General features: G+C 36.6%; 1 long non-coding RNA gene across 1 annotated transcript; it reads right to left on the bottom strand.

The window, feature by feature from the left end:
* Positions 1 to 5,015: 5,015 nt before the first annotated feature.
* Positions 5,016 to 7,949, bottom strand: LOC125496401 (uncharacterized). The gene is made up of 3 exons (XR_007273063.2): positions 7,789 to 7,949; positions 5,329 to 5,570; positions 5,016 to 5,248 (listed from the first exon to the last, which is right to left on the bottom strand). It is a non-coding gene; the product is annotated as an uncharacterized LOC125496401 (long non-coding RNA).
* Between the last annotated feature and the right edge of the window lie 2,771 nt (positions 7,950 to 10,720).

A 10,720-nucleotide genomic window follows, 5' to 3' on the forward strand; every position in this document is an offset into this window, starting at 1 on the left:
GTTTAAATTATAAATATTTTATTTTCATAATTGTAGACAGTGAGACGAATTAAAGAAGACCTCACATGACTATAATTTTTTGATTATATACTGATCAGTGGTTGTTTGGGTACATATGAAAGTTTAATTTCTAGGGGAAGTCGTTTTTCCTGGGAAGTTATTTCCCTTATGTAATTCCTAAGAACTGATCTTAATATGTTTGATTGACATTAAACAATTTGCACTTCTCATGAATTAAATATGGGAATTCTAAATGACCAAAGGGGCTAGATAAATGAATTCCCACCTTTCGTGGGAATTTAGAATTCCCAAGGAATTTTCATTATCCTTATTTTCCTTACGTTTTGTCAACCAAACAACTTCTTAAATTCGAAAAATCATAAAAGTTTTTATTGCTTACATAATTTTCTATATACCAAACAACCACAAAAAAAAATGAAAAATTTTCTTTACTTATAAACAATACCCAAATTAAAAAAAAAAAAAAGACTTCGGTGAAATTGAGGGAATAGTTTATACTCCCTCCGTTTCCTAAAGATCTTCCCTCTTTCCGTTTAAGGGTGTTTCCAAAAGATCTTCCCTCTTTTGCTTTATTCCTTATTTGGCAAAACAAATTTCCCTATTTACCCTCTCATGTCACTATCATATGGTTCACCATTACATTATTAATTCAATTTTACTCCCTTTCTCTCTCCTACTTTAACCCCTTTTTATTTGTTTATTTATCTTAACCCCTTTCTCTCTCCTACTTTACTCACACCATACCCCACACTTGATTTTCCTTGGTATCTGTAGGAACAGTAAGTGGGAAGATCTTTAGGAAACGGAGGGAGTAATTCAAGCGGATGAAGCCTACCGAACGACAGAGACATGGAAATATCAAGCTGGACGTAACCCTCTTAAATTCAAGTAGTTACTGGTTCGCATTTTTCTTTTCTATGCAAAATCTCACCCATACGATGTTTTTCCACCTTGCTGTCCTTGCACGCGAAAAAGCCATAAATAAACAGCAAACATTTAGGACCATAGAATTTGTTTTAATATAGGAATTCTTTTGATATTTAGATCATCATATATATTCCACGTATAATTTTTAAAACCTGGGGTTTGATAAGCTGTAGGACTTCATGATCCTAACAAACGTTAATCGATTTTGATTTTAATTTAGGTTCTCAATACTTTTACTAACTACTCTCTCTGGTCTAAAATATAGTTCTCATTTCCCTTTTTTCATGGTAATTTATGCAAGTACTCCCTCCGTCCCAAAATATAGTTCCCATTTCCATTTTTGGTGTCCCAAAATATAGTTCCCATTTCCATATTTAGTTTCACATTTTTTTTCCGTAATTTGTCTAGAAAAATCGTGTCCCATCATTTATTTGCTTCTTGAATTTTGTTTTTTCCTTTGTTTATTCAACCAAAATGTTACAATTAATGCTCTTTCACCAATTATTTTCCATTCTCTCTCCTAAAATCATCTTTTTCCATACAACATTTAATTAAATAAACAAAAAATCTTTACTATCTCTCTTAGATTATACTTGCATAAATTACCGTAAAAAAAGAGAAATGGGAACTATATTTTGGGACGGAGGGAGTAGAATATAAGAGAGATATTAAAGAGTTTTTGTTTATTTAAATAAATGTTGTATGGGAAAAGATGATTTTAGGAGAGAGAATGGAAAATAATTGGTGAAAGAGCATTAATTGTAACATTTTAGTTGAATAAAAAAAAGGAAAAAACATAATTCAAGAAGCAAATAAATGATGGGACACGATTTGTCTAGAAAAATTACGGGAAAATGTGGAAATAAATATGGAAATGGGAACTATATTTTGGGACACCCAAAATAGAAATGAGAACTATATTTTAGAACGGAGGGAGTAATGAGTTATGATCATGCTTAGATGGAAAAAAGGAGAATAAATTTACTAATGTTCAAACCGAATATGTATTGGCCGGTTGGCCCTTAGTAATGTTCATTACCAAACATCACCCCTTTATAATACCACTCGACATTAGTAGTGGTTGATAATATATTTAAAATTTTATATGCATTTTCTTAACAAAAAAAGTCTTATGTCAATGTCTTTAGTAATATAATGTTCAATACAGAATATGTATTGGCCGGTTTGGCCCTTAATAATGTTCATTACCAAACATCACAACTTTATAATACCATCTCAATATAAAGTTATGAAGGAAACGAAGAATGTGATCAGAATGAACATTAGGATGGAGACTTTCTTCATAAAATTTCCTGTAGCTAATTTGTCATTATCGTCTTTCTATTTTTTTTTTTTTTTTTTTTTTTTTTTTTGGCAACCGAAAAACGTACAAGCAACGAAAAACAACGTGAAACAAACAACAAAAAGAACTCAACCAACACCAGTGCGGTTCTTCCTACACCATTGAGCCAGGTGGTGGGCCTACATAACTTGAGTCCTAGAGACCTTTAGCAGCTTACAGAATGTGAAGTAGCGACCCAGCGATCGAATCCGTTGAATAGTCCATTTAAGAGTGATATCCCTAGTATGGTCCGCTTGAAGAAGATGAACAAGCACGGACGAATCAGTTAGAATTGTAATGTTGAGTAAGCCCACATTCTTCGCCCATATTAAGGATCGTAGACAAGCCATTGCTTCCGTAGCCAGAGCTGAGAGTGCAAAGCAAAATTGGCTTATTTGCACGTTACCAAACGTCGGATCGGAATTGGTCGCCCAAGCCACCCCTCCTGCATTCGTATGACTATCCCAGGATCCATCAATTTGTATAGATAGGGTCCTTATTGTAACAGTCTGCTGCCCCAATTGAACACTGGTGAAACCCGGCGGGTTAGTAGGATCACGGGGGTTCCGAGAAGGATTATGAGTGGGCGCGACAAAAATGCTGTACTGTTTATCACTTTCTTGGAGTTGAACAGTAGTCACAGGGATTGTTGGTCGACGATTCCGAAAAACCTGATCATTACGAACTCTCCAGATTGACCAAAGAGCACCCACAAAGCTCGGAAGCCTAGAATGCTGCCTGTCCTCCTTATTGAAGTATATCGTCCAAAAACTGATCCATTCATGAAAAGGCAAGTTATAACCTGTATTTACTTGACTTTCCAGGCCCACCATGTCCCAAATTTCAGTAGCCAACGGGCACCAGCGAAATAAGTGTTGGGTATCTTCGATATCGTTCAAACAAATTGGGCAAGTACTTGAATGTCCAATCTGACAATTATACAAGTTGTGGTTTGTGGCTAAACCATTGTGCCACAGCTTCCAAAGAAAAAGTTTCCATTTCGGCATGATGCGCAATCACCAAAGAATACGAAAAAATCTTGTATCCATTGAAGATGTCATACCCCTGATTTCAGTTTGCTGTTGGAGTAGCATTGCATAACCCGATTTAGTGGTAAAGTCCCCCGATTTAGAAAAAGGCCAATACTCCTCATCCCTTTGATCCCTAGTCTCTGGTAATTCCAATGCTTGAATTTAACGCGCACAATGAGGCTCAAATAGACGGTTGAGTTTCCTAATATCCCATTCCTGCTGATTAGGGAGCATCAGATCACTTACCTTTAAATTATGAGCTTCAGATAACGGGGTGCTATCGCGAAAAATGGGACGAGATCCATTCATCCATAGGTGAGAAGTAACCTCCAGCCTAGTTCCATCTCCTACCTTCCATTTTAAATGTTGGGAAAGTAAATTATTGGCTAAATGAATACCTTTTCGTCCCCAAGAGGCCCGAGACATGCTACGCTGAGAAGAAAAACCCAAGGAACTCGATCCCTGGTAGACCTGTGATAGAAGCAATTGTGGATACTGCTTGATGCGCCAAGCCTTTTTCATTAGTAGCGCCTTGTTAAAAATACCAATATTTCGAATTCCAAGTCCCCCTTGACCTCGAGGCCGTTGGATGAGATCGCGATTCTTCCAGTGCACACCTTTACCATGCGCATCTTTCCAAAAAAACATAGCTAACATACTATCAATTTTGTTAGATATTGTAGCAGGGATGTGAAATATTCCTAGTTGGTTCATGATAGCCCCAACAAGGATGGAGTTGATGATGATAATCTTCGCCGATTGTGATAAGTGGAAGTGGTTCCAGCTCGAGATTCGCTTCGAGATCTTGTCAAGCAGAGGTGTAAACTGTTGAACTTTGGTAGACTGGAAATCGATTGGGACCCCAAGGTAATCACCAATGGATGAATGAGAATCCATTTGCAAGAGAGCTTTGTAAGCACTATGACTTTTCGGCGGAGTATTAGGATTGAACTTGACGAAAGATTTTTGTAAATTCAAAATCTGCCCCGATATTGTATAGAACCTGTTTATGACGGACATGATTTCCCGACAAGAGTCCTGCGAAGCTCTGAAAAAGAACATGAAGTCATCCGCAAAGAAAAGATGAGAGATCGTAGGACCCTGGTTTCGAATACCGATGCCTTGGAACTTGCGGATATCCACAGCCAGACTAGTCATACGAGAAAGGATGTCCATACAGAACAAGAAGAGATATGGCGAAAGAGGGTCGCCCTGACGCAAGCCACAGGTAGGAATAAAAGGAGCAGTGGTCTGACCATTAAGGGTGCGTTCTGTTCAACTTAAAAAATTAAGTTTCAGGTCCAATAAGTTCAGATAAGTTCAGATAAGTTGCAATAAGGTCTAATAAGTGCAATAAGTTCCAATAAGGTCTAATAAGGTCCAATAAGTTCCAATCAGGTGCAATAAGTTTCAATTAGGTGCAATAAGTTCCAATCAGGTCTAATAAGGTCCAATAAGTTCCAATCAGGTCTAATAAGGTCCAATAAGGTCCAAATAGTCAATATTTAATAAACATTTGTATTATTTTCCACTATTTTGGATATCCATAAACATTTTCCTGTTAGTGCAAAAAATACCCGATAGAATTTGGATATCCAGAGTCAACCAAGTAAGATTTTCCTATTAGTGCAAAAAATATAATTTATAATCATAGTTAAATAATGCTTCAAATACTTAGCAACAATAATATGATACCTGGAGGTGGGTGGTGGAATCCCATATTAGGATCGCTTAAACAATGCCTCAAAACTGCTGTGTCATGTGCACTTCCTTCGAACCCGACACAAATGTACATGAAAAGCATATCAAAAGAACAAGAAGCTAACACATTCCACATTTTGTTTCCTTTACGACATCTAAATGGTTGTGCAGCTTTATCTCCTACTATTGCGTCTATGTGGGTCCCATCTAGAGCACCAATACAATCCTACATAGAAACAGTAATCATAAAGTAATGGCGATCATCTTCATAACAATATTGAAAAAGTTGAGGGAAGTGATTACTACCTTAAAGAAAGGCCAATACTTATCATTGTTGGCGATTTTTGTTGGAACTTCATTTAAACTTTGATATGGCCGAATGATATCTTTTGATAATGCAACTAAGGCTTGCAATACCTTTCTATTATAGATACAAATAGTTGATATTGAGTGTTGAAATCTATCAGCTGCATCACGATATGAATCGGCTTTCGCCAGGATATACAAACATATGCCAACCTGCTCCGCAACAAGTACAAACCTTCCATCTGAGATTAGTTGTTTTTCTATGAGCAGATTCACAAGGTTGATGAAAATATGTTTTTCTACTCTTAATTGTTCCTTGCATAATTGTGGATGACCATTCAATAATCTATGGATCCAATGAGAACCATTTTCACCTCCAACATGCAATGGTATGTTATCCATGCGTGTAAGCAACCTTTTCAGCTCATGTAAAGCTATGTACATCATACAATTCTCAACCAACATCTCGTCCATTCTACAAGCCAAACATAAAAAGAAGATGGAGATAAGCAACTAGTATTTCTTGAACATAAAGTAACCATAGATAAGCATCGTCATAACAACCATGAAAATAAAAATACATATTAAAAGCATGAAATGTCGTCCTTGAAAATAAAATACATTTAAATGCAAGTAGTTCTTATGTCCTAGAAACGACGCCCTTGAAAAATAAAAACATAAGAGATAATTAAGTCCAGAAATCGAACATCACTCTAATCATCAAATTGAGGGATGTAACAATCACCGGGAAATGTAACTTTCTTTTTTAAGAAAATGAGTCTATACTCATTATCGGGAAGAGCAAGCCACAATTCACCATTCTTCCTGGTTCACGTAAGTAATCCAAGCAATCAATAATGAAAGCTTTTCCATGAACCTTAACTTCGGGAATCTCTTGCAAAGTTGTGATTAATCTTTCATATAAAGAGGATGATGGAGTGGATTGTGCTTTGGAGGATCCTAATTGGATGCTTTTCCTTAAAACTTCCATACATGTTTCAAGGTCTTCCTTCATAGTTCTCTTACTATCAGTGCTTTTACGTTTTTTCCCAGATAAACTCTTACTTGGGGACCTACTAGCATCACAAGAGTCATCATCATATCCTTTATCTCCATTAACTTCTCCATCATCGGAATCTCTCGATCCTTCATCAACATCAACCATTTTCCCTTTGCCAAATAAGCTTGGCCCCGTGGAATTAATACTCCAAGCCATACTTCCAGTGGCAAAAGTTCCCCCAAAGAGTTCAAACATCTTTTTCTCGAATTGTAGTGGTTTTTTTTAAAAAGGCTGAAGGTCTTCCTTTATGAACCTGGAAATAGTAATACATAAAGATTAGTGAGTATGAATCAGACGAGATATAAAAATTATAAAAGAATATGTTTACATATTAATATATACCTGAACAAACGCTTTCCACTTCTCATCATGTGGATCAATTGTCGGGCATCCAGTGTTCTCATCCCACCCGATCCCGGTCCACTTGGTCTTCAGTTCATACCAAGCCTTAAATCTGCTTCCACAGTCATTATAGTAATTCTCTACAACCTTTTTCTCGAAATTTTTCCCAGTTTGTGCATTTAAACGTATTTTAATTGTATCCCAATCATACTTAGTATTGCCACCGTTCTTGTTTTCAAGGCACAAATCCAAAAATGTTTCGGTAGTCTTAGGGGTCCAAAGTGTCCTTTCCTTAGGGGCCATTGTTGTTGGCTAAATCAATACACATTCAAACATAATTTTAGAAATTAAATACTAATAATATCCTTCCCAAAAGACAATCACAAAAAAAACCACAATTTGACCATCACAACTCATTCATATTTTTACGAACTCATTCATATTTCTGTGATGATTAACCATCACAAAAAAAAAAAAATCATATTTCTGTGATGATTAACCATCACAGAACAACCCCTACAAAATTTATGCAAACAAAATCACCAATAACTAGCAATTCCTATCAACCGAACTCAAGAGTTTGTTCAACTATACAACTCAATTCCTATGGCCAGAAACTATATAACCAGCAATTTGTGTAACAACTGACAATCTCATACAAAATGAACAATGGACTGGTCTCTCTACAGATACTCGAACCTCGATTTCGCAACCTTATGAATACAACGGTTCGAGCTATAAGTTCCAGGCAAGTAGCAAGATTGTTATAAAATTACCATAATTGTCAGGAATTTTTCGATCTCTCAGTTCAACTCCAGAATAGCAAAAATCAATATAATGCACTAAAAATTTTAGGAATTTCGCAACCTTATGAATACAACGGTTCGAGCTATAACTCCAGAATAGCAAGATTTCTCCCTCAAAAATATAATGAACCTCACCATTAACAATTGAAATTCGCACATAGAACAATTAGAATTCTCTAACAATTAAAATGCACTAACAATTAATATTAACCATCACAGAAACATTAACAATTAATATTAACAATTAAGTACCTCAGATCCAGACAGTAGGCGACAATGGTGGTGAAAACTGGAATGCACAGGCGCGATGGCTCACAAGCTGCTCAGATGAAGAATTGAAGGATGAATAATGGCTTCGTGTTATGCAGATTTTGAACAAAAAAAAGAAAAAACAGAAGGAAGAAAGGAGAAGAAAGGAGAAGTAATGAGAAGAAATCTGAGAGGTGTTGAAGCTACTGTCACTTTGAACATTTTTTCTCTTTCTTCTAGTAACATTCAAATAAATGAAAGGTGAAGAAAGCTAAAGAAATGAATGAAGGAGTTGTTGTTAGCAATAAATGTTCAGCTTATTTTCATTGATTAGGAAAAGAGAATCAGGCCCATAATCAAGCCCTTTAAAATGATAGTTCACTGCCTTTTGCTCATCTTAGATTAGTAACTACTAGTATTTTATAAAATTAATTTTTTGATTTTCTACTAGTATTTTATAAAATTAAAACAACACTATTAGATATATTAGTGATGAAAGTTATGTATAGGCAAATATATAAATAGTAATTTTTTTGTTAAATTAATTATCATAAGAGATAATTAATAATCATTATTTTTTAAAAGACGAATTATAATAATTATTATTCCATAAAAAATTTTGAGGGGAGTATTTACGTTAGTGGTAATATTTATGTTATTCATGGTCAATGTTTTTGTCTAATAAGGTCAAATAAGTTTCAATCAGGTCCAATAAGGTCTAATAAGTTTCAATCAGGGTCAATAAGTTCCAATAAGGTCCAATAAGGTCAATCAGGTTCAATCAGGTCCAATAAGTTCCAATCAGGTTCAATCAGGTCCAATAAGTTGAATCAGGTCCAATCAGGTTTAATAAGTTCCAATAAGTTCAGTTCAGGTTCAATAAGTTCAGTTCAGATAAGTTCCAATAAGTTGAATAGAACGCACCCTAACCAGAACTCTATATGAGACGGTTGATATACATTCCCTTATCATGTTCACCCAATGCTCTGGGAATCCATACGCACGAAGCACCCGTGAAAGAAATACCCAGCTGACCCTATCATATGCCTTACTCATGTCCAGTTTGAGCGCAACAAGTTGTTTGGGACCTCGGCGTTGTTTGTTTATAATATGGGTGAGTTCATGAGCAACTAGGATATTATCATCCATATGTCGGCCCGGAACAAAAGCATTCTGGTAGTCAACAATTAATAATGGAAGCAATGGTTTCAAACGAGTAACCATACACTTAGAAATGCATTTGTAAATCACATTGCAAAGACTTATCGGTCATAAGTGATTTACCTCCACCGACGGGTTAACTTTCGGAACCAGAATAATCAGAGTTTGGTTCCATTCTTTTAAGAGATGTCCCGTTGCAAAAAATCTTTGTACTGCTGCCGTTAAAATTCCCCCCACCGTTGACCAATAATATTTGAAAAATTCGACATTGTAGCCATCTAAACCTGGCGATTTACCTTCAGGTAGAGAGAAGAGGGCAAGTTGAACTTCCTCAGCAGAAAGAGGTTGAAGCAAGGAGTTATAATCCACCATCGGAATCACTGGAAGATCCAGCTCTCGCAAGACTAGATCAATGTCCTGCACCACAGACATTTGAGCATCTGGACCTCCACCATTGGAAGTTAAAATAGCCTTAAAATGGCGCTGGATAAGAGATTCCAAATCCGCCTGTTGCGAAACCCAAGTACCATCTTCAGCTTTTAACATGTGGATGTAGTTTTGCTGTCGTTTCTGGCTAAGACGCCTAAATAATAGCTTCGTAGGCAAATCCCCTTCCTGGATAAATTTCTCCTTCATTCGTTGACTCCAATAGGAGTATGTAACCGATAGTTCCTCAACTATAGGCCGCTGTCGTTGGAAGAATACTCGCCCTTGTTCACAAGTCTGCACTTGATTTCCATAGTGTTGTAGGCGGTCAATGATTTGCTTCCAATTTATACCCCAGAACAGTTTTTTGTCGAGACACCAATTCTTGAGTCTACTACGTAGAATATGAAGCCTACGAGCCATAACATATGCGGGGAAACCCACAATATATAATCTCCAAACGTTAGCAACTAACAATTTTACCTCAGTATATTGAAGACTCCAATTTTCGATTTGGTAGGGACGTTTGCTCGATGAAGTGTCAAGCTGAGTATTTAGTAAAATCGGTCCATGGTCAGATATAGTGATGGGCAGATTATGAATATATGCATGAGGGAACTCACTCAACCATTCCTCCGAGGCATACCCACGATCTAATCTCTCCATGATAAGGCCCTCATTCTCCCTGTTATTTGACCACGTGAAACGAGACCCCGTAAAAGGAAGGTCTTGTAGCTGCAGATTTATTTTCCAATTCACTATTTCCTCCCATCCGCGAATAAAAACACTACCTCCTATCTTGTCTGAGTATTGATCCACCTGGTTAATATCACCAACAATCAGAAATGATGAGTATGGAAGGAGAAGATGTTGGAGCGTTACCCATTGGAGCGCCCGAAGTGATTGTTGCGATTCACCGTACAAAAACAGACAATACCATATCTTCTCATTCATACCCGATATCTTACAGAAAAGAAAGTTACTAGCCCTTTCTACAACATCTACTACATAGGGGCCCCAGCAAAAAAGAACAATACCCCCCGTGTTTCATTAGCGTCTATCCCATAACAACTAGTAGGATTTGTAAACCTAAGCAAACTATTTACATGAGCAACAGTAGTTTTTATTTCTTGCAAAAATAAAAAACTAGGCTTAAACTGAGACAAAAGCCAGCTAAGATACGTAATTGTCAGACTATCATTGGCATTAAGTCCACGACAATTCCATGAGAGTAGCTTCATGGTGACTGTGGTGGTTGGTTTGGGCCAACCACATCCCTCTCAGCATCCCTGTCAGCATCCCTGTCAGCACTATTATCCTTAATAGAAACCACCATCGAAAAATGCAT

This window comes from Beta vulgaris, chromosome 4 (genome assembly GCF_026745355.1).
Source record: "Beta vulgaris subsp. vulgaris cultivar EL10 chromosome 4, EL10.2, whole genome shotgun sequence".
In the NCBI taxonomy this organism is placed as follows: domain Eukaryota; kingdom Viridiplantae; phylum Streptophyta; class Magnoliopsida; order Caryophyllales; family Amaranthaceae; genus Beta; species Beta vulgaris.